The 27878-nt window shown below is 44.5% G+C and overlaps 1 protein-coding gene across 1 annotated transcript in view; it reads right to left on the reverse strand.

Moving 5' to 3' along the window:
• Positions 1-27878, reverse strand: part of LOC122797903 (zinc finger protein 28-like) — a 271838-nt gene that overhangs the window by 45122 nt on the left and 198838 nt on the right. The window lies entirely within an intron of this gene.

The following is a 27878-nucleotide window of genomic DNA, read 5'->3' on the forward strand; positions in this document are numbered from 1 at the left end:
TTAGAGGCTATCTCTGCTTGACTTAAGAAACCATGTCTGACCCAGCTCTGTTAGAAATGCTACATTTAAAGAAATCCCAATCCCTCTGCACCCACATGCTCCAGACACCTCTACTTCATTACCACAATCAACACAACATGTTGGAGGGACAGGTTCATAACCCAGAGACTGCCCATGCTATGGAATAGATTTCCCATACATGTCAAACAGAGCACTTCACTGGCCCTCTTCAAGAGAGATCTTGATGAGTGGATGGGAAATAGAAAATTCACCCTGGGGATCACTCCAGTGGCTGTACTCAACAGAGGCACTGGGAACTAAGGTCAGGTGGCACGATTCCAGGGTAATCATGAGCTAAGCTTGTAAAGGCTCCAGGGCCATTAGTCTAGTACACACCTATGAACCTATATCCATACACTACACACACATGAATCTACTTCAATAGACAGATATTCCACATTACCGAAACTGAATTTACAGAGATGAAATCAGCGAAACTTAAATTTAGCAAACATTTACATCACCAGAAACTTTAACAGGGTATGGAGGCACTTGGCCAAAATTGGGAAATTTGCCCTTTTAACCAATGTAGTACGATCCTGGAGCTTATATATATATATATATATATATATATATATATATCTATATCTATATATATCTATATCTATATCTATATCTATATCTATATATATATATATACAGTGTATTTTTAGCTTTAATGCTTGCCAAGTGCCTGTCATACCCTATTAAAGTTTCCTCTGATGTGAACATTCAGTAAATTCAGTTTTCGCTGATTTCTGTCTCGATAAAGCGAGTTGCAGTAATGTGGAACACACACACACCTACATTATTAAAATGCATCAAAAACAAGGTGGTACAGTTCTGTAAGCAGGATTAAAAGTAGATGTTTGAATGAAGTAGCCTGTTATATGGGTTATGTCCTGCCATGGACACAACAGCTTGCCAGCTTCCAAAGCTTCAGGGTACCTTCTAAACACCTAAATTGTTGGTAAGCTCAAGCTGAAGTGAATAAAAGGTGGAGTGCCAAGCCTTTCAGAGCTTTCATGACAAGAGAGAGTTTGAGGCTAAATAATTCATCATCATCATCATCATCATCATCACCCAATCCTTTCCAAAGGGCTGGAGTGCATCTGCACAGACATCCAATGCATCCACTGAAGGAAACTGAAAAACAAGTACATTTTAAGCCAGCACTGCACTTTAACTGTATTTAATTGAATTACTGCTTCATTTTGCTATCCAGCTAGCCCACTTCCTTTCCAAATACCACAGTCAGAAAAATCCTGCCACAATGGACAGGTAGTTTCGCATCATTTCTCCTGTCAGCTTGATTGATATGGGCATCCTGAGGCGATGTAGCAATTGCCTCATGTATACTGACAAGCATTTACTCCTAAAGCAAACTAACACCCTACGTGAGAGATGCAAATACACTGTGGAACTGGAGTTAGTTCTCTCACGTAAAAACAAACTAGACATTAAACAGGTTGTCAGCACACATGCTATACCTGTCATGCAAACCTCACCTTCATACAAAATAAGGTCAACACATAAACCCTCATACACGGAGGTTCTCACCAAAAACTTACCAAAAGAACAGAGACCTCCCAAATGCAAACCACCCATACTCACCACTAAGCAAAAATAAACCACTACACATATCAATATACATCCGTGTCTCAACAAATAAGCTGTTCCTAAGGCAAAACACATCCAATGTCTTGGTCATAGGAGACTCCACAGTAAGATACACAGATATCCACCTCACCAGACTGGACAAAGAGAAGGTCATGGTCAGCTGCCATTTAGGTGCCCAGATCTGACAAATCATGCATGCACTCAAGTCACTCAACAAGCACCGTTACGACTCTGTCATAGTCCGTGTTCAAATGAATGGCTTCAGATGTACCTTTCTGGACTACATGAAGAGAGACATGAGAGAACTGTGCGTGTCCCAGACGGGTATGTCCCTAGCCCTAAGCAGAATCCTATCCTCACCTAGGTTGATGCCACAATAGGTTCATAGGTAGATACTAGGCTATCTGCCCCTAGGGCATTTATAAGCCTAGCCAGAGTGTATTTGGCTTCCGCCTCCCTATTAGATTAGCCTACTGTGCCTCTGTAAAGTAGGTCACAAAAGGTACCCTTTTAAGATTAGTTTACTGTGCCTCTGTCTAGCAGGGACACAGAAGAGATCCCAGGGGTGAATCTGCGATTTCCCATCCACGCGTCCAGATTTTGCTTGAAGAGGGTCAGCGAGGGCTTATGTCTAACATGAATTAGGATTCTATTCCAGAGTGAGGGGAGCCCCTGGGAAATGAATCTGTCCTTCCAGTATGTCCTATTTATTTTTGTGCTGAGGTTTAGGTCCCTGGAGCGTGTAGCTCTAAGGGACTTGGATTTTTTGAGGTGGAGCATGTCCATTAATTCTGAGTTTGACATGGCTTTGTACGTCAGGCATAGATCGCCTCTGAGTAGGCGGTAAGCAACTGAGTAGAGCTGGAGTTTCTTTAGTCGAGTTGCATAGGACATCTGTTTGTAGCCCATGATCCTCTTGGTGAGGTACTTTTGGGGTCTCTCCAGTTGCTGCAGGTGTCGGGTAAGGTACATCCCAAAAGGGGCATTGTATTCAATTATGGGCCTGATGAGTGACGAGTAGAGGGGCACAATGACCTCTTTTGATCTAGATGCGAACCCTTTCGTGATAAGGTGGGCTACATAGAAGGTCTTTCTAACCACTTTGGCAATGTGATTATCAAAGGAGAGATTACTATCTATGTTGGTCCCCAAATCTCTAATTACTTCTTCCGTACTTAATGGATTACCACCTATGTGGTAATTTGTGGGCACCTTGTTTTTCCCAAAGGGGATGACTATGCACTTTTTAGCATTTAGCTTGAGGCCGTGGCTCTGGCACCAAGCATCCGTCTCTGAGAGACCCTTTTGGAGGATGCTTGTGTCAGCTGGAGATTCGATTATGGCCCCCAGTTTGCAGTCATATGCGAACTTTGTCAGCCATAATCCCCCCGTGTTAGCTTGAACCTCAGAGAAGTATATACCGAACAAGAGAGGTCCCAGAACTGAGCCCTGTGGGACGCCACTTGTAACTGGTTTGGATTCGGACATGGCACCTGCAATTCTGACCATGTGGGTTCTATCTCTGAGACAGTTTGCAACCCATCTTGTGATATAGGGGTTGATATTTAAGCTGGTAAGCTTATTTATGATGCCTGAGTGGGGTATTGTGTCGAACTCTTTTGCGAGGTCCAGGTAGGCTGTGTGGACTACCTTGCCCTCATCTATGGCTTTGGCAACTGTTTCAAAGAAATCAACTAGGTTTAAGAGGCAAGATCTGCCCTTAAAGCCAAATTGGGTAGGGTCCAGTGTCTGGAGGCTCCCAATGTCTTTGTTTATGAGTTCTATGATAATATGCTCCATAGCTTTACAGACCAGACTAGTCAAGCTTATGGGGTGATAGTTTCCGGGGTCTGTTGTGGCACCACCTTTGTGGAGTGGGACCACTGTAGCTGTACGCCATTCTTTGGGTACATATCCTGTAGTAAGGCTAAGTCTGAACAGTGACTTAATGTGAGGGTTCAGTTCTTCTTAGAGCTCGTGTAAAACACAGCCTGGGACACCATCCGGTCCCATAGATGCTGTGTTTTTTGCTTTGGAGAGGGCGGCTTTCACCTGTGCATCTGTGATGTCAGGGAGGTTACAGTCAGTTGGGATAGGCATTTGCTCCTTTGGGGGGGGGGGGAGTTTGCGCTGAATCTGTCTGCCAGGATGTTGGCTATGTCTGTAGGTTCGGTATATTTTGTACCGTTATGCAACAATTCAGAGCATATCTGGGAGTATCGGCCCATGTTCCTGACATAACAAAAGAAGGCCTTGTGATTATCTTTAGTGTCTAGGGCAATTTTTCTTTCGAAACTGGCCTTTGATGATTTTATGAGGGATCGAAGTTTCTTGCTAATACTGATCAGAGATGCCTTCCCTTTTTGGGATTTTGCTCTGTCATGTAGTAGCTTCTTCCTTCTGTTGTATAGCTTATTTATGGCCGGGGTCCACCAGACCAGTCTCCTGTTTTTGGAGGAGTGAGTCTTGGTTTTATTTGGGATAGCACAATCCATGCATTCCTGCAGGTGCTTATAGAATGCATTTGCAAAGGATTCTGCGGATTGGGCTGTATTACCCTCTGGCCCAGGGGCTTTGAAGGATGCCACCTCAGTCTTGAGAAGTGCAAAGTTGGCTTTTGAAAAATTCTTTATAGTGATTTCCTTGGCTGGGGGTGGGGACGGGATATGGATGTCCAGGGAAATTTGTTTATGGTCTGATCTTACCAATGAGGGGTTGAGTCCCCATGTAAACAAAAATGATTAATCAGCTCAGCTTCTGGTGTTACTCCAGGGGGATCCAGTATCTGTAGCCTGGGAGGATATGGTAGGCAGACCTTGCTGCTTTGCTAGAGATGGTCTGCGCCTGTGCCCCCTATACTTTTGATACCGGCAAAGGCCCTTGCCTCCACCATAGTGCCTTTTTAGGCACTGTCAAAGCAACAAATTTTCCAACGTAACAAAATCTAATTGAAACAAACTCAGGATCATGCTGCTTAATGCTAGGAGTTTAAAAAATGAAACTGCGCTCCCTGAAAGCACTTCTCACCTTAGAGGATGCTGTTTGTGCAGTTATGGAGACGTGGTTAAAGATTGCTGAGAGCACCACAGCCATGCAAGGCTACAACGCCTTCCACACATTCAGACATCAAAATGAGTATGAAGGAACCAAAGCTGGAGGTATATCCAGTCTTCATTAAAACCAAATACACTCAGAGACTGGTCAAACAGCATGACTCTGGTGAACTACTCCATGTCCAGTTAACTATTGTGAAAGTACCGTACCACATAACTGCTAGCTATAGATTCCCTACCATGAACCAGGATAAGCACACAGCCTATCTCGATTTACTGGAATCCCTTGCAATACAGCTCAACACATTAGAGATTTTAACTACCCATCCACAGACTGGGAGACATATACAAGCAAAAACATGCTCGCCTAGAGGTTCCTGGACTTTAACATAAATGCTCTGGAACAGATAGTGTGAACCCCACTAGGGGCTCTAATGTTCCGGGCATAGTACTCACCAACAAAAGGGGGGGGTGGTCAATGTATTTCTCCATGCGAGATGCCTTCCCTGGTTAGGTCAGACCACAAATCAGTCTCGTCTGACGTAACTAATGGAACTGACACCTTCACAACAAAAATTATAAAAAACTTTACCAAAGCTAACTATAGTCTACTAAACGATGGTATAAAAAGCTTCATGCCATCTGTAATCACAGACATCAATGACCACTATGCAGAAGCATGTGCAAATGCCCTGTACAAACACTTAAGCGACTGCATAAACTCTGCTGTACCTGACGGGATCAAAACCAGGTCTTCCCATAAAAACAAGCTACTGTGGTGAACTTTAAGTATAAACAGATTATATAACAAGAGGAAGAAACTTTTGTCCAAAAGCAAGAGAGATATCACTCTGTAGAGCAGGAGTTCCCTCCTAAGCCTAAATAAGAAAATCAGAAATCTTGTTAAGTCTTCTAAAGCAAATTAGGAAACTATAATTGCATCCCTAGACAAGGCTAATCATCAGGCATTCTTTAACTACATCCAAAGTCAAAAAGGGAATGCCCAGCTATGTGCCAAACTGGTTGTAGATGGGATCACTCATACAACACTGGAAGATATCGCCAACCTGTTAGCAAACAGATTCAGTGCAACCCCCCCCCCAAATCTCCACCTACCATATCCCAAAGCATACCTGACACCAGTTCTCTGAGAATAGGTCATCGCTGGACTCGCCAATGCCAAAAACACTGCCTCAGTAGGACCAGATAATATCCCATGTTGTTTACTAAATCTTAAACAAGACCTAGGGAATCCACTTGACATTCTCTTTAATCACAGCTTGAGAACTAGTTATGTTCCTGCAAAATGGAAAACAGCAAAAGTAATCCCCCCCACACAAAAGGAGGAGGGGCATCAACTGACTAAGAACTACATAAAAGTCTAACCAGCCTCATCTGCAAGGCCATGGAAATAATTATCATGGGCATTATCAACGAGGACATAGGTGACCTCCAAACATTGGACTCAACTCAGTTTGGCTTTGAAAAGGGTAGATCATTCTTACTAAACCCGGTGGACTTCTTTGAGAATGTCACTAAAGCCATGAACGAAGGTAAGACCGTGCATACTGCCTAGCTTGACCTTGACAAGGCTTTCATCACAGTTCCCCACTCTGATATAGATAAGAACCTCTCCCAAATAGAGATTAACCCTTATGTTACTAGATGGGTAGCCAACTGTCTCACCAATACAACACATACTGTCAAAACTGGTGACTCACATCCACCAGTAGACCCACCACTAGGAGTACCAAAGGGGGTCTCTGTGCTGGGCCCCTTACTGTTTGGCATCTATTTCTCAGAAGTCCAGGCAAAGTAAACTGCCTTTGGCTCACCAAGTTTGCTGATGATTGCAAACTGGTAGCAACCACCGAGTCCCTCAATGATGTCAACATATTACAAGAAGGGCTAACACAAACAAATGATTGGTGCCAAAGCCATGGTCTAAAACTAAATGCCAAAAAATGCATTATTATTCCCTTTCGGAAAACAGAATTTTCTACAAATTTAAATACTGACAGCATCCCCCTGAGTTCCAACCCAGTGGTGTGACTTTGGAACACAGGTTGACAGCAATCTGAACTTTGACCACCAAGTTTCCACAGTGGTAAAGAAAGCCTTCTATGTAGTGCACCTCTTAAGTAAGGACACAGCATCCAGGTCAAGGGATGTTATAACTCCACTGTACTTGGCCCTCATCAGACCACAAATACAGTATAATGCACCCTTTTGCATGTACCTCAGCAGACACCTGCAACAACTAGAGAGACCCCAAAGGTTTCTCACTAAGAAAATACAAGGACTCCAAAACCATGATCTACATGGACAAGCTGAAAGCCCTGTCATTTTACTCTATCTTATAGGCTGCTTACAGGTGACTTGTGCCTGGCCTATAGGACAATCTCCAATCCTGCCCTAATGGAAATGCTGCACATCTGCAAGTCAAGTGACATGAGTCACTCTCTCTAGGGATCTCAACCTAGCTTTTGACATTAATACAACATGCTGGAGGGACAGATAGATCTCCCAAAGATGGATTGCCGCTTCTGTGGAATAGACTTCCTATTCATGTAAAACAGAACTCTGCAACCTAGACAATTGGATGGGACACTGCAAATTCGCCCTTGGGGTGGCACCCATGTCCCTCATGGACAGGGGTAGCCAGTGTTGATCACAGACCCTTTCTGTTCATAAATTCATTCTGCGACCTACCCAAAAAGAACAAATGGGGATACTTGGGATTAACATGGCTAGGCTTATAAAGGCTCTAGGGTCGGCAGCCTAGTAACCTCCTATGAACCTATGAAAAAGCCAAGGCCCTGGCAGAATGAGCCTTGACCCTGCCTAACATAGTTCTGTATGGTGGGATGAACAAAAAGTGATAGCGTAAGACAATCATTTGGAAGAAGTCCGTTTTAACACTGATTGCTCTTTCTTCTTACCTTCACAAGAAATGAACTGAAAAAAAAAACATTTTAAAGACTTTTTTCTGTTATGATAGTACCTTTTTCATAGGTTCATATTTTCCCTCATGTTTAGGTTCTGGAAATAAGACCGGGAGATAGATAACTTGGGCTTAAAGTAAACTTGGATACCACTTTAGGTGTAAAAGGAGGATTTATCACAGAAACCCTGTCTGAGACAAGACTGATTCACTATAAGAACTTGCAGATATTCTGCTTGCACAGGTCCAAGCAATAAGCAAGTCATGAGGGATCAGAAGCGAAATGGGTGGGTCCTCTCTGATAATCTCTGTTTGAGCAGAAGAACTAGGCAGGTGGGTCCTCTCTCCCCTTTATTTATATTATATTTAGAACCACTGGCAAAGAAAATAAGGGACTCAGAAATTCAAGGATACAGTTGATATGGTAGTCAAGAGAAGCTGGCTCTGTTTGCAGAGAACATATTTTATACCTGACAAAACCAGAAAAGGATATTACAGTGCTGTGGAACATATTGAGACAATTTCAAACCTTTTCAGGATACAAACTTAATGAAGCTAAAACAAACGCAACAGTGGTAAATTATGTACCCAGATAAGAATTGGTTCAGCAATATCCATACTTATGGGGACATGATAAAATGGAGTATTTCGGGGTATGGATTAAAAATGATACCAATGTGGCAGCTATGGATATATGGGAAGAGACCAAACAAAAGATAATACAAAAATTGAGAAAATAAAAGCTCTGCTATATGGACATTGATAGTAAGATACAAGCAGTTAATATGTTTTTAGTCTCTTTAGTCTTATACACAGGTCAGGCATATTTTTATCCACCAGAGGAGAAGTTCTGGATAGTAATTAATAAAGAGTTGAAGGATTTTATCTGGGAGGGGAAGACAGCAACTGTCAAGTGGGATAAGCTTATTCTTCCAAAAGAACAGGGCAGATTGGGATCACCTGATTTGAAGGGGTATTTCAGAGCAACACAGTTAAGGCTCCTATACATAGCACAGGCAGAAAATTGTAACTCAAAATGGAAAAAGATGATGAAGAAATGGGGGGGGGGGGGGGAGTTCAAGTAACAGGGAAAAACTAGGATTTTGGATGCAAACCTTTAAGGAGAACAATAATCATACAGAATATTATATTCATAAAGTAGCAGAAGGTATTCTACAAACTAAGGCAATACAGGAATGGAGAAAGGAGATTCTGCCAATAGGGGTGACTGCGATTAGGGATACAGACAATAAGCAAGAGGGGGGAGGGAGTATATTGGAGAAAACTGGCAAAGGAACCAAGGTATTGGGAACAAATAACTAGAGAGGAAAAGGTAATAGCACTGGAAGATGCCAAGCACTTATTTGGACTGCAGGTTAGAGACTGCCTTCCATATCAAAGAAGGATATTAGAATGCAGGCAAAGAGAATGAAATAGGGGGGGTCCTAAATGAAAGACCCAGCACTGGTAGGGTTCTTAGTAGAATCTAGAACAGAAGGAGCCATTAAGAAAGGAATAATTAGTAGAGAATAAAAATACTGCATGACAAATATAAGACTCAATCAGGAGAGTTTAGGAAGAATTGGGAAGAGAGACTGGATAACGAATTCACAAGGAAACAATGGGGATATATGTATGTCTTCCAAATATGCAACAAAATCTAGAAGATTTAGGTTCATTGCCTGGAAGTATTTACAAAGATATTTTTACACCCCAAGCAGGCTCCAAAGAATCTTTCCTCAGGTAGACAGCAAATGCTGGAAATGTGATGGGAAAGAAAGAGGTAACTGGGAACATATTTTCTGGAAGTGTAATAAGTTGGCTGACTTTTAAAGATTCCCTGCAGACTGCTCTGTCGGAGATGCTGGGTGATCAAATTGGAGCGACTAGGGAAATGATTTTTTGAGCTACGATACAGAGTTGGAATTATCTAGACATAGTAAGGCCTTGCGGAGTCTAATTATGATGGCTGTCAAAAAAACAATAACTAGAAAATAGAAATCAAAGTCTAAATCAACTTTACTAGATGTAACAAAGTAACAAAGATAAAACTGGAACTAGGATATTTAGAAAAGGGTAGGAGTAAATTACACAAGAAAAAAAGTACAGTTTTGTACCTACCATAAATGTAGATGTCCGATAGGTATGCATCTGCAGTCATCACATATAGGTTGTCCTGCCTCAGGAAGCCCTTCGGTCGGCCGGATTCCAAAGTCTGGGTCTGGCCTCGGCTGATGTCGCACTTTCCCCGACGTCAGAGCGTCTGGGGTATAAAAGCATCAGCCGACGCCATCTTCCTCAGTTTTTCTTGCCCCAGATGCCAGGTGCCCTCTAGGAAGGCTAAATTTGGAGAAATGCAATAAAATTCCAAACATTTGCAAAAATATATACATATATATACAAACAAATACACCATAATAGATTCCCCCAGCTAGCTAATAGAGGGGTAAGCACCCTAGGAATACCACAGAGGGGAAGGAGGGAGGGTAAACCTGACTGCAGATGCATACCTATCGGACATCTACATTTATGGTAGGTACAAAACTGTACTATGCCCTTCAAGGATGCATCTGCAGTCATCACATATGGGTAGAATACCATAGTCAATCTGGGGGTGGAGGTACTAAGTAAAGGATGGTGTAGTTAAGCTACCCTGCAGGACTGCCGTAGCAAAAAGTACAGTTTTGTACCTACCATAAATGTAGATGTCCGATAGACATGCAACTGCAGTCATAACATGTGGGTTGTCCTGCCTCAGGCAGCCCTCGGTCGGCCGGATTCCAAAGTCTGGGTCCGACGTCGGCTGATGTCGCATTTCTCTCCGACGTCAGAGCGGCTGGAGTACATAAGCATCAGCCAACGCCATCTTCTTCAGTGTTTCTTGCCCAAGATGCCAGGTGCCCTCCAAGGAAGGCTGTAATCAAATTGGAAGACAAAAACAGGATTCCAGAGAAATAAATGAGCAATAAAACAAATACACCATAACAGATATCCCCAGCTAAGAGAAACAGGGATAGGAGTGGATCCTAGGCACAGAGGGGTATGGAGGGAGGGAAAATCCGACTGCAGTTGCATGTCTATCAGACATCTACATTTATGGTAGGTACAAAACTGTACTATGTCCTTCAAGAATGCAACTGCAGTCATAACATGTGGGTAGAATACCATAGCTTAGTTGGGGGAGGAGGTATGCTCTAGGAAAAAGATGGTGTGGCAATCAAACCCTGCAGGACTGCCGAAGCAAAGCCTGCTCTGGCTCTGGAATATAGAGGGAGATTGTAGTGTTTGGAGAATGTATGCACGGAGCTCCATGTAGCAGCTTCTAGAATGTCCTTGGTAGGCACCCCTCTTAAGAATGCTGTAGAGGTGGCTGTAGCTCTGGTGGAATGTGGTCTGACATTGGCTGGATCAGTCTTTCCATGAAAGGAATAACAAAATCTGATGCAATGTCCAATCCATTTTGAAATAGTCTGTTTTGAAATTGCTTTTCCTTGGACTGCAGGGGCGTAAGCTACAAAAAGTTGTTCAGACTTCCTACTGGCCTTGGTTCTGTCCAGGTAGTATCGAAGTTGTCTGTGAATGTCCAAGGTATGCAACAGTCTTTCCCCCTTATTCTCAGGATTGGGGAAGAAAGCAGGCAAATGAATAGCTTGATTTAAAGAAACCCTAGATACCACCTTTGGCATAAAAGTAGGGTTGGTCCTTAATGAAACCCTGTCTCTGTGAAAAAATTATGAACGGTGGTATTGCCATTAGGGCCTGTAGTTCCGAAACTCTTCTTGCTGAGGTAATTGCCAACAGGAAGGCTGTCTTCCATGAGAGAAATTGCAAGTCAACTGAAGCTGCTGGCTCAAAAGGAGGTAGAGTCAGTTTTTCTAGGACAAAATTGAGGTCCCAGGCTGGAACTGGGGCCTTTCTTGGTGGCTTGATGTTCTTGATTCCCCTGAGGAATTGCCTTAGCAAAGGGTGTGAAAAGACAGGAGGATCAGTGTTATATCTAGCTGAAATAGCTGATGCATGTATCTTTATGGAAGAATAACAGAGGCCGTTCTTTAGCATATCCGCCAAATATTCCAAGATGAGTGGGATGTTCAACAATGATGCATCATGTCCCTTGCTGGTATTCCAATTGCTGAATCTCTTCCATTTTGCTAAGTAAACCTTTCTGGTGGATGGTCTTCGAGCCTCTGTTAGTATCCGCTGAACTTCCTTGGAGAGAGATAGGTTGAGGTTATTTATGGGATCTCCCAGGCTGTTAGCTGCAGTGTCTGAAGGTTTGGATGCACTGTTTTGAGATTGTGTTGAGTCAAAAGTAGAGGCCATTGGGGAAAGGCCCACCTCCTGGTGTGACATATGCTCCGTAGTAGTGGGTACCAGTGTTGTCTTGGCCAGTCCGGAGCTATTATGATTCCCTTGGGTCTCTCTGCTTTGATCTTTAGTAGTACTGAGGTCATCAGTGGCAGAGGTGGGAATGCATAGATTGTTAGGAAGTTCCAGTTGAATGAGAGGGCATCTATTTTCCAAGCTTTTGGATGGTATGTCCTTGTGCAGAATTTTTGTAGATGATGGTTGAGGTGAGAGGCAAATAGGTCTACTTCTGGCCTGCCCCATGTCGAAGCGAGTTGTGTGAAGATCTTCGGATGTAACCTCCACTCGTGTAGATCTGTGAAATTCCTGCTTAGGCTGTCCGCCAGCACATTGTCTATGCCTGGAACAAACTGGGATTGTAACTGGATGTTTAGGCTCAGTGATTTTTCCCAAAGATGCATTGTCAGTCTGCAAAGGGGGTAAGAGTGGGTGCCCCCTTGCTTGTTTATATACCACATCACAGTGGTGTTGTCTGTCTGTATCAGTAAATGGCCTTGTTGAAGTTGGTGTTGAAAGGCCTCGATGGCATGCATTACTGCCAGCATTTCCTTTTGATTTATATGCAGATGTGCTTCCTTTTGAGACCATTGTCCTTGTATACACCTGCCTTCCATGTGCGCTCCCCATCCAAGGTCTGAGGCATCTGTGGTCATGGTCTGTGTTATCTGTGGTTTTTTGAATGACATACCTGTGTTTGCCTGGCTCACCGAGGCCCACCATAGGAATTCCTTTTGTAGGCATGGAATGAGCGGTATGGTTGTTTCCAAGTTGTTGCTGTGCTGAGACCAAATGCTTTTCAGGTACCATTGAAGCTTTCTCATGTGTAGTCTTGCTCCTTGAGGTCCAGAGTAATCAGCCAAGACCCCTTGCCCAGCATGGGAAGGAGTTGCTATAGTGTCAGCATTTTGAACTTTGGTACTATGAGAAAGGTGTTTAATGCGGACAAATCCAGTATTGGTCTCCATTGAGATTCTTTTCTTGGAACAAGGAACAGTCTTGAGTAAAATCCCTGGCCTTGTTCTCGTTGTGGAACTCTTTCTATTGCTTTCATCCGAGTCAGCAGAGAGATTTCCTTGATAGCCTCTGCCCTCTGGTTTTGTGGTAGGTTTGGCATGCCTTGTTTTCTTGGCAAGGTATGAAAATGGAACCTGTAGCCTTGGTCTATAATGTCCAAAATCCATTTGTCCTTTGTCAGTCTGTGCCAATTTTCTGCAAACAGAGATAATTTCCCGCCCAAGGGAGCTTCTATTTGTTCCCTGGTAGGCGGTAGTAGAGGAAAGTCATTGAGATTGTGGCTGTGGGGCAGGTGAAACACCTGCGGCACTTCTTTGGTTTCCTGGCTGCCATTGTCGTCCCCTGTAAGGACCTCTGTATTGGCCTCTTCCTCGGCCACGTCTGTTTTTACCCCTTTGAAACTTTTCTGGATTAGGAAAGGACCAGTTTTTTGAAGGCCAATTCCTACTGAATCTGGGGGGTTGAACCTGGAGGAAATCTTTCACCGTCTGAACTGATTTTGCTTTTTCCTCGATGGTCTTTAACACATCCTTAGCATTAGCACCAAAAAGCTTGTTCTTTTCCAAAGGTGCATCCAGAAGTTTTGCCTTTACATGATCTGGTAGAGGTTGATCTTTTAACCATGCATGTCTACGAATGACTGCCCCTGTCATAGCTGCCCTACATGAAGCTTCCAGTGCATCATATCCACACTGCAGGAAGTGATTGCTTACTTGCTGAGTGTTATGTACTGCTTCCTGCAAAGCCTTCCTGTCTAAAGGATCAGGAGTGGCCAATGTTTTTTGTAAATCTTCTAACAGGAAATCCTGATATTGTAACATATGAAAAAGGCAATTCAAAGCTCTCATAGATAAGGTAGTGGATGTGTAAACCTTTTTGCCCCATCTCTCTAATGACCTAGCTTCCCTGTTGGAGGGCAATGGATTTTTAGAGGTGGAAGATGAAACTCCTTCAGGCCCCTGAGAAATAGTTTCCAAATCAGCAGTATGGGCCCTGAATAAATGGGAATGAGTTTCTGGGACCCTGTAATACCTGTCTGGCTTGGCTGGAGCAGGAGGAAGAGAGTCAGGGGTAACACTAGAGTCAGAATATAAATCATCCAAAACATCAAGTACAGGAGGAATAGCTAAGGGCCTGTGCTGGGGCTTCTTAAGGAAAGTCTGAAGGCGTTTTCTGGAATCAGAATATTCCTGGCCTTGCCACTTGAAATGTTCCCTCATGGTATGCAGAACTTCCCCAAAAGAAATATCCTCAGGCGGGGAGGCCGAGGGGATGGAATCCTCTGCATCAGAGTCCTCATAGGTTTGGAAGAGCTCTTCCTGGCTATCAGAGTGGACAGAGCCCTCAGAGTCTTCATCTGATGGAATAGGGTCAGAGGGTTCAACCCGGGGCCTTTTATCAGAAGGAGGCTGGGATCCTCTCTCAGGATGGGCCTGTGAACCTCTAATCATAGAAATTAAATCAGCAGCCATAGACATAATTTGTTTCTCTGGAGAAGGCTGAGGAAAGGTTTTAGTAGTAAGATGTTTTGTTTTGCTGGCTGCCTTAGCCCTGGTGTAGGCCTTAATAGACAAGGCCATAGGAGGCCTGGCAGCTCCACGTGCAGGAGTGACCTTGTCTACAGTAATGGTCTCGGGCATTTCCTCGGTATCCGGAGGAAAATCAATAACTGGCGTCGGAGTGATATCCGGAATCGGAGTCGTCGGTAATGCGGTGTCTTCGGTTCGGAGCGGTGGAGAGACCGTCTCAGAGGGAACCGGAGCACCCGCGATAGGTTTTGGCGTGGAGTTGGAGGTAGACGCGGGCCGAGGATGTCGGTCCCGGTCTTTTCATTTCTTGGGAGTTTGCGATGTCGGAAGATCCGACGGCATTGTGTAAGCCGAAAAAATCTTCAGCGAACTCTGCCCGGCGCCTGAGAGTGCGCTTGTTGAAGCGAGCACAGGCTACACAGGCCGAGACGTCGTGGTCTGGGCCAAGGCAAGGAAGACAGTAAGAGTGGAAATCCTTATGAGGTATTTGTTTACCACAAGAAAGACAATTGTTAACTTTTTCAGTAATTTCTGACATCGGCTGAGGCAAGAAAAGGTCCCCAATGGGGTACTTAGCTTTTTTGATGACTTTGGAATCGAAGAATACAGGAGCTGACCGACCGACACTTGCGAACTGCTTCTGCTTCGGGCACCGCGCGGCAAGAAAGACTGAAGATGGCGTCGGCTGATGCTTATGTACTCCAGCCGCTCTGACGTCGGAGAGAAATGCGACATCAGCCGACGTTGGACCCAGACTTTGGAATCCGGCCGACCGAGGGCTGCCTGAGGCAGAACAACCCACATGTTATGACTGCAGTTGCATTCTTGAAGGACATCCTGCTCTGGATCTGGAGTATAAAGGTAAATTGTAATGCTTGGCAAATGTATGCACGGAGCTCCATGTAGCAGCTTCTAAAATGTCCTTTGTAGCCACCCCTCTTAGGAAGGCTGTGGTGGTGGCTGTGGCTCTCGTGGAATGAGGTCTAATGTTAGCTGGCACAGTTTTTCCATGAAAGGAGTAACAAAAACGAATGCAATTTCCTATCCATTTTGAAATTGTCTGTTTGGAAATTGCTTTTCCTTGTGCCCCAGCAGCATATGCTACAAACAACTGGTCAGTCTTTCTGTAATGTTTAGTTCTGTCCAAGTAGTAGCGCAATTGTCTGTGTATGTCCAGGGTGTGCAGAAGTCTCTCCCCTTTATTTTGTGGTTGTGGGAAGAATGTAGGCAAGTGAATAGTTTGGTTCAAAGATACCCTGGATACCACCTTTGGCATAAATGTAGGATTGGTCCTCAAAGAAACTCTGTCCTGATGAAAGATAAGAAATGGCTGCACTGCCATTAAAGCTTGTAACTCAGATACTCTTCTTGCTGAGGTTATGGCCAGAAGGAAGGCAGTTTTCCAAGACAAAAACTGTAGATCTGCCAATGCTGCTGGTTCAAAGGGAGGAAGTGTTAGTTTTTCCAACACGAAGTTAAGGTCCCAAGTAGGTAGAGGTGGTTTCCTTGGAGGATTGATGTTTTTGATTCCTCTTGGAAACTGTCTTAGGAGAGGATGAGAGAAGACAGGTGGATTAACATTGTATTCTGCTGAGATTGCTGAGGCATGTATCTTAATGGAAGAGTAAGACAGGCCATTGTGGAACAATTCTGCCAAATATTCCAGTATATGTGCCATGTTCATCACTGTCACATCTAGGCCCTTTGTTGTGTTCCAAGTGTGAAATCTTTTCCATTTTGCTGAATATGCCTTCCTTGTGGAAGGCCGGCGAGCTTCCATAATGGCCAGAAGGAAGGCAGTTTTCCAAGACAAAAACTGTAGATCTGCCAATGCTGCTGGTTCAAAGGGAGGAAGTGTTAGTTTTTCCAACACGAAGTTAAGGTCCCACACCCTGGAGGCCACCAAAGCAGACACCCAAACAACCACCACCTCAGAACACAACACCTGCAACACATAGACCTCACAGTCAGAGTGTCAAACAGTCACAGCCCTTAAGGCCAAACACAATGCCAGACACACTAGTCATTGGTGACTCCATAGTCAGACACACTGACGTCCCGCTCACCAGACTGAGTAAGGAGAAGGTCACAGTAAGCTGCCTGTCGGGCGCTAGAATCCGCCACATAACGCAAGCACTCAGGTCTCTCAACAGCAGGTACAAATATGATTCAGTCATTGTCCACGCTGGTGTAAACGACCTGAGGCGTACCTCCTTGGACTACATGAAAAGAGACATTGAGGAGCTCTCTGATTATGTAGCCCAGACAGGTATGACCCTGACCTTGAGCAGTATCCTACCTTCACCAAGAATGATGCCACAATACAGAGATAAGATGATCAGCTTTAACAATTGGCTTAAACACTGGTGTCATTCAAAGGGGATCCAGTGTCTGTCTGCCTGGGATGACATGCTGGACAAGCCACGCTGCCAAGGGACGGCTTGCACCTGTCACCCTGGGATTCGGATATTGGCAAAGGCTCTTGCCACCCCATAGTGCCTTTTTAGGCAAGGCTCAAATTCTAAACCTACCACCCTAGAACACAAAAAGGAAAAAACTAAGGGTAATGCTGCTCAATGCCAGAAGTCTAAATCTCAAAATGCATGCACTCGAGGCCCTTCTCAGTATGGAGAACATCGATGTCTGTGCTGTGACAGAAACCTGGTTCAAGGCTCCTGAGAGCACCCCAGCCCTATCAGGTTTTACCTCATATCATGCGTTCCGGCCCCAAAATGTGGACAATACCAAGAAAGGGGGGGGGGTATCCATATTCATCAAGGACACCCACACCTCAAGACTGGTGGCAACGCACGATGCATCGGAGACCATCCAGGTGCAATTAACCATAGGCAAGACTGCTCTGCAAATTGTAGCATGTTACAGGCCACCCTCACAAACTCAGGAACCTCACATGGCCTTCCTGAAAACACTAGAGGGATAAATGTATCACCAAACACCATCATACTAGGTGACTTCAATTACCCTAATATAGACTGGGAACACTACTCAAGCCCAAACACCCTAGCCCAAATGTTCCTGGAATTCATAAACTCAAATGCCATGGAACAACTAGTCACCATCCCCACAAGAGGAGATAACATACTTGATCTCATCATCACGAACATGGGAGCGCAATGTTCAACACCGGAGGTGTACCCGTCACTGGTGAGAGCAGACCACAAACTAATCTCGCTGGAGGTCCTCATCCCACCCCCACCTGAAATAAAAGAGAGCACAGTAAAGAACTTCTCAAAAGCCGACTTCACACTTCTAAAGACTAGTGTGCTCTCCTTTAAGGCCCCGAGCCGGCGGAAAACAGTACTCAAGCCGCTGAATCACTTACAAATGCCTTCTACCAGCACCTGCAGGACTGCATGGATAAGGCAATCCCAAGCAAAACAAAGACTCTTTGTACCAAAGGCAAGCGTCCAGTCTGGTGGACCCCAGCCATAAACAAACTCTACAACAAAAGGAGGAAGCTACTACAAGATAGAGCAAAATCCTTAAAGGTAAGACACCCTTGATCACTATAAGTAAAAACTAAGAGCTCTCATAAAATCATCCAAAGCAAATTTGAGAGAAAAATAGCTAAAGACTCAAAAGACAATCATAAGGCCTTCTTTAGCTATGTTAGAAACCTGGGAGGAAACTCCCAGATATGCTCAGAGCTAGTTCAAAATGATGTGAAGATTACTGATCCTACAGACATTGCCAACATACTGGCTGACAGGTTCAGTGCAAACTTCTCCCCTCCCAAAAGGAGAGATATCTATACCAAACGATTGCAGCCCCCAAACATCTCCAGCGCCCAAGTGAGAACTGCTCTCTCCAAAGCAAAAAACACAGCATCCATGGGACCTGATGGTGTCCCCGGCTGTGTGCTCCATGAACTCAATGAGGAATTAAACCCACAGCTAGGACAGCTGTTTAATCAAAGTCTTACCTCTGGATCATTACCAGGAGTGGCGCACTGCAACTGTGGTACCACTTCACAAAGGCGGTGCCTCCACCGACCCTGGAAATTACCGGCCCATTAGCTTGACAAGCCTTATCTGCAAAGCCATGGAGAGGATCATAATGGACCTCATAAATAAAGACATAGGGAATTTGCAGACTTTGGATCCAACCCAGTTTGGCTTTGTCAAAGGCAGATCATGCCTTTTAAACTTGGTTGACTTTTTCGAAACGGTCACCAAAGCCATTGATGAGGGAAAGGCAGTCCATACAGCCTACCTCGATCTGGCTAAGGCCTTCGATACAATACCCCATTCGGGTATCATTGAAAAACTCATCAGCTTAAATGTCAACCCATACATCACAAGATGGGTTGCAAACTGGCTGAGTGACAGAACCCACAGGGTCAGAGCTGCTGGCGCCATGTCAGACTCAAAGCCTGTCACAAGTGGTGTCCCACAGGGCTCAGTCCTGGGCCCACTCTTGTTTGGCATCTACTTTTCCAGTACAAGCAAACACAGGAGGGTTATGGCTGACAAAGTTTGCAGATGACTGCAAACTGGGCCATAGTAGAAAACACATCTGACACAGATATCCTTCAGAAGGGTCTCACAGAAAGCGGATAACTGGTGCCAGAGCCACGGCCTAAAGTTAAATGCCAAAAATGCATAGTCATACCCTTGGAAAAACAAGGTTACCCTAGCTACCAAATAGGTGGCAATCCACTGAGCACAGAAGAAGTTATCAGGGACCTGGGGACCCAGGTTGATAGTAGACTGTCATTCGACACCCATGTAGCTAAAGTAGTTAGGAAGACCTTCTACATTGCCCACCTTATCATGAAGGGATTCTCATCTAGATCAAGGGAGGTCATAGTCTCCCTTTACTCATCACTCATCAGACCAATGATTGAGTACAATGCCCCATTCGAATGTATCTGACCCGACACTTGCAGCAGCTGGAGAGGCCACAAAAGTTCCTCACCAAAAGGATAAAGGGTCTCAAAATCTGTCCTATGCTGCCCGACTGAAAGAACTCCAGCTCTATTCAGTCGCTTACTTGCTCAGAGGTGACCTTTGCCTAACATACAAGGCCATGTCAAACCCAGATTTGATGAATATGCTTCACCTCAAAAATCTAGATCCATCAGAGCCACAAGGCGGAGACTTAAACCTTGACTTGGCTATTAATAGGACGTGCTGGAGGGATAGATTCATCACCCAAAGACTCCCTATGCTGTGGAACAAAATCCCGGTACATGTGAGGCAGAGCACCTCGCTGGCCTTGTTCAAGAGAAATCTTGACCAATGGATGGGAGATCGCAGATATACCCCAGGGATTACCTCAGTGTCACTGCTCGACAGAGACACAGAAAAATAATGGGTATAGTTCCCCATACTAAAGGGGTGGCGTAAGCCACAAAACGATGGGCTAGGCTTGTAAATGCCCTCGGGCAGATAGCCTAGTATGAACCTATGAACCTATGAATATCCTTCACTCTCTGGGATAAGTTATCCTGAGAAGGAGTCATGGTATTCTCCAGGCAGTTAGCTGCAAGGTTTTCAGGTTGGAGTGCAGAGTCCTGAAATTGTGCTGCGTCAGTAGGAGTGGCCATAGGGGGAGAGGCCATGGTTTCGTCTGTGACATGCTCTTTAACAGTGGGTACCAGTGCTGTCTTGGCCAGTTTGGAGCTATCAGAATCACTCTGGGCTGCTCTGCCTGATCTTCAGTAGGACCTTGGTCATTAATGGGAGAGGTGGGAAAGCATACACTGTTAGAGCTTTCCAGCTGAAAGAGAGAGCGTCCACTTTCCATGCTTGTGGGTGGTATGTCCTTGAGCAGAATTTCTTCAGTTGATGATTGTGAGGGGAAGCGAACAGATCTATTTCCGGCCTTCCCCATGATTGTGTGATGAGTAAGAAGATGTCTGGGTGCAGCATCCATTCGTGTGCATCCATGGTAGTTCTGCTTAAGCTGTCTGCCAGTATATTGTCTTTCCCTGGCACGAACTGGGACTGTAGCTGTATGTTGAGTTTCAAGGAAAGTTCCCATAGATTCATTGCCAGTCTGCAAAGAGGGTAGGAATGGGTGCCTCCTTGCTTGTTTATGTACCACATAACTGTGGTGTTGTCTGTCCTTATGAGCAGGTGGCCTTGATGAAGGAAAGGTTTGAAGGCCTCGATTGCATGTATCACTGCCAGCATTTCCTTTTGGTTTATGTGCATGCGCAGCTCTCTTTGTGACCATAGCCCTTGGATACATCTGCCCTTCATGTGTACTCCCCAACCTTGGTCTGAAGCGTCCGTGGTGATGGTTTGGTTGGCTCTTGGCTTGCTGAAGGGCAACCCGCTGTTAGACTGGCAGGCATGAGCCCACCACAGAAATTCCTTTTGAAGGCATGGAATGAGTGGGATCAAAGTTTCTAAGCTGTAACTGTGCTGAGTCCATAAACTTCTTAGGTACCATTGTAATTTTCTCATATGCAGTCTTGCTTGCGGAATCAGAAGAATGCAAGATGCCATGTAACCCTGGGCCTGCAGGATTTTCCTTGCAGTCAGCTGAGTTTGTCTTGTCAGATTCTTGAAGTAATCCGGTAGTTGTTTTTGTTTTTCTTTTGTGAGAAAGGCCATTTGGGTGGTTGTGTCTAGATCCGCACCCAGAAAAGTTATTCTTTGGGATGGAACCAGTCTTGATTTGTGGATGTTGACTGTATATCCCAAGGCCTGTAGCAGGTGGATGGCATAGTCCAAGTCCTTTAACAAAGTTTGCTTGCTGTCCGCTTGTATAAGGCAGTCATCCAGATATGGGTATATTTGAATCCCCTGAAGTCTGCAGTGTGCAATTACTGATGCCAGGCATTTCGTGAATACTCTGGGCGCAGTAGATAAGCCAAAGGGCAATGCTGAAAACTGATAATGCTCTGACCCTGCAAGAAATCTGAGGTGTCTTCTGCAGCTTTGTCGAATAGGGACATGCAGGTATGCCTCCTTGAGGTCTAGAGTCACCAGCCAAGACCCCTTGCCCAGCATGGGAAGGAGTTGCTGTAGAGTCAGCATTTTGAATTTTGGCACAATGAGGTAAGTATTCAGTGCGGACAAGTCGAGAATAGGCCTCCATTGATTTTATTTTCTTGGAACAAGGAATAATCTGGAGTAAAATCCTTGGCCTTGTTCTGAAAGAGGTACCTTTTCTATGGCTTTCATTTGCATTAAGTTGGTAATTTGCTTCAAAGCCTCTGCCCTCTGATTTGGTGGCAGGTCTGGCATGCCTTTTCTTTTGGCAATGTGTGGAAATGGAACCTGTATCCTTTGTCTATTATTTGCAGTGTCCATGTGTCCCTTGTAATGCTGTGCCAGTTTTTTGAGAATAAAGAAAGCTTTCCGCCCAAAGGTGCTTCTAATTGAGCCCTGGTCGGAGTCAAAATAAAGTCATTGAGTCTGTCCTGGTGTAGCAGTTGTAGTTCCTGCACTACCTCTCTGGTTGGGAGGCTGCCACTGACGGCCTCTGTAGGAGCCTCTAGCTTGCCCTCTACCTCTGGCACGCCTATTCCTGCCTCTCTGAGATCTGTCTGAGTCAGATAAGGACCAATTCTTAGTAGGCCAATTTCTGCTGAATCTCGGTGGTTGGACTTGCAGAAAGTCTTTGACTGTTTGCACAGATTTTGCCTTTTCTTCAAATTTCTTTAAAACCTCTTGAGCCGTGAAACCAAATAATTTTTGCTTTTCCATAGGAGCATCCAAAAGCTTAGCTTTAACATGGTCTGGCAGAGATTGTTCCTTCAGCCAGGCATGCCTACGTATAACTGCACCTGTCATAGCTGACCTACATGAAGCTTCCAATGCATCATAACCACACTGCAAGAAATGGTTACTAACCTGCTGGGAGTTATGCACCAGATCCTGAAGGGATTTGCAATCAAGGGGTTCAGAAGAGGACAGTTTCTTATGCAATTCATCTAACAAATACTCTTGGTACTGTATCATATGAAATTGACAATTTAATGCCCTCATGGAAAGAGTTGCAGAAGTATACACTTTCTTACCCCATCTCTCTAATGCTCTGGACTCCCTTTCAGAGGGTAGAGGATTTTTAGCAGTGGCAGCTGCAACCCCTTTTGGGCCCTGGGAAATAGTTTCTGGATCAGCAGAGTGGGCCTTGTACAGGTGTAGATGCGAGTCCGGGACCCTGTAGTACCTATCAGGTTTGGCAGGAGCCGGAGGGAGAGAGTCAGGGGCTGTACTAGCATCAGAGTACACATCATCAATGACATTCAAAACAGGAGGTATAGCTAAAGGCCTATGCTGAGGTAAATGTAAAAAGGTCCTTAATCTCTTTCTAGAATCAGAGAATTCCTGACCCTGCCATTGAAAATGTTCTCTCATAGAGTGTAATGTCTCTCCAAAGGAAAACTCTTCAGGAGGGGAGGCCGAGGGAATAGATTCTTCAGCATAAGAATCCTCGTAGGCCGAATAAGCCTCATCCTGGTGGTCTGACAGAGCAGAGCCATCAGTGGACTCATCTGAGGACTGGGGGTCAGAGGGCTCAACCCTGGACCTTTTGTCTGGAGGTGGTTGAGAGCCCCTGTCCGGATGAGGTTGGGAACCTCTAATTAATGAGATTAGATTCTCTGCTAGGCTCAGAATCTGAGAGCCAGTAGAAGGTCTCTGAGAGGAAACCTTGGGAGGCAAAGCTTTAGTAAGTTTAGCAGCTTTAGCCCTAGAAAAAGCCTTAATGGACATGGAAGCAGGGGGTCTGGCTGCATCACGTGCAGGAGAAGACTTGTCTAAAGGAATGGTGTCGGAAGGTTCCTGGACACCGGTTTCAGTAGGTAATTCAATAACCGACTCGGCCGGGGCCTCCGGGGCCGAGGTAGTCGGTTGTGTGGTTTCGGTAATAGGAAGTACCAAGGACTCGGTTTCAGCCGAGACCGAGACACTCGCGGTAGGCCTGACCGTGGTTTCAGCCGAAACCGCGGTCCGCGTGTGTCGGTCCTTGTCCTTCCCTTTTTTAACTAAATGCGAAGTCGGAGTCTCCGACGGCATCTTATAAGAAAAACTAGCCCCAAAAAATTCCTCTGCAAACTCCGACCGACGTCTAAGAGTTCGTCGGTTGAAGGAAGCACAGACCTAACAGGCCGAGACGTCGTGGTCTGGGCCTAGGCAGGGGAGGCAGTAAGAGTGGAAATCCTTATGAGGTATTTGTTTCCCACAAGTTAAACAATTATTAACTTTATCTGACATCGGCTGAGGCAAGAAAGGGTCCCCAACGGGGTACTTAGCTTTTTCGAAGTCTTCGGTAGCTGAATCACAGGAGCTGGCCGACCGGCACTTGCGAACTGCTTCTGCTTCAGGCACCACGCGGCAAGAAAGACCGAGGAAGATGGCGTCGGCTGATGCTTTTATACCCTAGACGCTCTGACGTCGGGGAAAGTGCGACATCAGCCGAGGCCAGACCCAGACTTTGGAATCCGGCCGACCGAAGGGCTGCCTGAGGCAGGACAACCCATATGTGATTACTGCAGATGCATCCTTGAAGGACATCAGGACATGTGGGACCACTACATGCAGAGGAGGAGTGAGATTTAAAAGAAGGCAGGATTTGAATGAGCTATGCAAAGGCTGACTGACAATGACTGGCTATATTAAGTGATGTACAATGTTTGCAGCTACATTTATGTTGACATGGTTTTGTAAGGTATAATGTTTGCAGCTGAGATTGTGCTGCTATGATTTATTTTCATTTATATCAATGCAAGATTATCTGTGTTGCACGTTTCTTGTAAAAACAAATAAGCAAGTTTGTTTTCCATGTCAGGAACCTCAAGTAAGCCAGAAGTAGATAAAAATCAGGCAACAACTGAATGTGCTACGAAACAAAAGAAAGAATACAAGGTCAATGATCAGATGAGAAGGCAAGAAATGTGGAAAATGCATACATATGGTTGCAAGTATAGAAACTCCTGGAACAGCCTCATGATGATCAGGATTGAACGCAGGAATGGTTAAGGAGAGGCAAATTAAAAAAAAAACAAGATGTAAGCTTAATGCTGACCTCCCAAGATAGTGGACTACGTACATATTGGTTTACAAAGTCCATTGAACATGTGAGAGAAACAGCCAAATGTAGGCTTTGTACAACAGAAATGGAAACAGTTGCACACCTTGTTGCTGGCTGTGACATACTAATGGCAGAAGGATTGTATACTGAAATGCATGATAATGTGGCGAGACCTCCACTGGGGATTGTGCAAACATTATAATATTAAAGTAGCCGAAAAACACTGGAAACACAAGCTACAAAGCATCACAGAAAATGATGAAGTTGACTTAACATGGGATCACCCATTACCAACAGTTCAAAATATAATTGTGAGAAAACCAGATACAGTGGTCCATGAAAAGAAGACAAAAAGTAGCATTGGTTATTAAATTCACTACACCCAGTAGCTACAGTGTCTTGTGTACAGAGAGACAAAATGATAAAATATTGGGATCTGCAGGCAGAAACGAGAGCAATGTGGGAGAAAGACACCAAGACAGTTCAAGTAGTAGTAGGAGAAATGGGTCTTATAAAATTGGAATCTACAATCTTATTTAGATACGTTACCGATACATTTAACATTGTACAAATTGGTGGAGTCATTACTGGGCACACTGTGGGCGCTGCGAAGAGCACTTCTGGTTAACATCAAAGATTGAAACAATACTAATTTCATGAACTTTAATCATCACACTTTGACTTAGGAATGGGCCCATTCTCATCATGATAGTAGAAACCCAAAAGATTTGAAGAAATTAAAAAGGGTAAGATCTGTTTTCGGGTCTGTGTCAATTGGTCGAAGGACCAATTTGTAAAGATCCATAAAGTCGAGACCAAATGGTCAACAATTTGGTTTAATCTAACCATTCTAAGATTGTAGTACAGTAGAGATCAGGGAATTTGCCCACTTCTTACTGAGAAGTGATCTATGCCTGGCATATACGTCATCTTCAGATCCGGCTCTGATGGATAGTTTGGACCAGAAACACTAGATCCAATGACTTGAACTTTGCCTGCATCATAAACAGAACATGCTGGAGAGACTAATGTGCGCCTCAAAGAATCCCTGCACTATGGAATAAGCTTCCCATCTACATGAATCAGAGTTTATCCCCGACCCCCTATTCAAAAGAAACCTTGATCACTGGATGGGAAACTACAAATTCACCCCCAGTCAAATCCCCATGGCTCTGATGGACATAGGACAACAGTAAGTAAATTAATCCCTGAGTAACATAGGCATCCAAGGCACCCAGAGACAAAACTGGGTTGGGATGCTTGGCTAGGCCTGTAAAGGCTCTGGTGGTCGTCAGCTTCATATAAACCTATGAAAACCTTAAAAAAGCCTAAAATCTGGAGCCATATGAATGTGATGATATGCATCTTTTAAATATAAGGTCACTAGGAAACTGAAATGGGGAATAAGGAGTAACACGCTGTGAAGTGACAGCATTTTGAACTTGGACACTATCATATGATGGTTCAGAAAAGAAAGGTCCAGAACTGGTCTCCCACAAGCTTCTTTCTCTGGCACCAAAATCATTCCTGAATAAAATCCCTCTCTTACGTGAGGAGGAGGGATAACTAATACCACCCTCGAGTGAGTATACACTGGATGACAGGAAAGAAAAGACAAGTTTGGTCTGGTGGACAAAGAGTTCCATGAAAAGGAAGGAGAGACTCCCAATGCTGTCAGCAGCCTTGATGGATTACTCTTAGAATCCATCTGTCTGAAACAATCTGTTAACAGAGAGAAAAGGAGGGTCAGACTTTCTGGAAGGATTAAAGAACTGCCAGGGTGGGGGGGGGGGGGGGGGAGTCCCTCACATAGTCATTTAGACTTATTAGACATACCTTGTTTTATTTTGCTTTTCATAGAAATGAGATGAGAGAGCATATGAAACAATCTGGGAGATCCCTTGAATCGGCCCCCTCCCCAAACTTTTTCATGAGCTCTGCAGCAGAAGGTCCAAAAACAAGTTCTCTATCCAAGGGAGAATTTATGAGAAGTTTTATGAAAGCAGCCTGGCAAACCTCCTCATAACAGTTCCAGTGGCAGCAGCACATTTTAAACAATGGGTAGTGACTTCATAAATGGCAGAGTATAATTATAAAAAGCAGATTTTTCTTCACAACAGGAAACAATATCCAAACAGTCCTCATATCCTCACAACTGGCCAGGATTAACTTCAACACAAGACCCACAGGGAAGAATTTTAAAAATAAGAGTTGCAGAAGGAGAAACATACACTTTTTGCCTAAACTTATAAAAAGCCTTCCCATCCTTGTCAAACACAAAACACATGGAAGATATAGCAAACCTCCTGGCTGATAAATTCAGCTCCAACTTTACCACTCCCCCCAACCTTCTCTCAGGAAATATCATCAAATATAAATTCCCCTACTATCATTACGGAACCGGTCCTTAATTCTCTCTCTCGAAGACTAAGAACACTGCATCAATGCGCCCAGACAATATCCCAGAATGCCTTCTAAATAGCATGAAATGACCATTCAGGGCCTCTGGAATTACTATGTAACTGTAGCTTCCAAACAGGCATCATGCTTCACAAATGGAGAAAAGCAACAGTCATCCCTCTGCCCAAAGGCCAGCTATCTACAGACGTGAGAAACTACAGACCCACAAGTTTCACTATTCTTATGCGTAAAGTCATGGAAAGAATTATAGTGGAGATGATCGATAGGGATATACTAAACCTGCAGACACTGGGCCCAGCCCAGTTTGGTTTCATCAATGGCAGATCATGCCTACTCAGCCTGGTGAACTTCTTTGAGAAGGTCACCAAAGCAATGGATGAGGGCAAGATTGTTCACACTGCCTATCTTGACCTAGCCAACGCATTTAACACAATACCCTACTTGGGCGTTGTTGACAAACTCAAGAGGTTATGTACAAACTTGTATGTCACCCGGTGGATAGCCAACTGGCACACAGATAGGAACCAAGAATTTAGAACTGGGGAGTCCACCTCTACAAAGAGGCCAGTCACAAGTGGAGTCCCTCAGGGATCAGTCCTTGGATCCCTCCTTTTTGGCATTTACTTCTCAGAAGTCAAAGCCAATGTCAGTGGTCTTTGGCTGACTAAATTTGCAGAGGACTTCAAATTAGAAGCTGTCACTGAATTTCACACTGACATAAATGTTCTCCAGCAGGGGCTGACACAGACAAACAACTGGTGTCAGAACTGTGGACAAACTAAATGCCAAGAAATGCATAATAGTATTCTGTGGGAAGTCATCCATCCCTGGTAACTATCGTAATGACAACCCACCCCTTAGAGTTGACCCAGTAGTCAG

The sequence above is a fragment of the Protopterus annectens genome, chromosome 3.part1 (genome assembly GCF_019279795.1).
Source record: "Protopterus annectens isolate FY-2018-M chromosome 3.part1, PAN1.0, whole genome shotgun sequence".
Taxonomy (NCBI): domain Eukaryota; kingdom Metazoa; phylum Chordata; order Ceratodontiformes; family Protopteridae; genus Protopterus; species Protopterus annectens.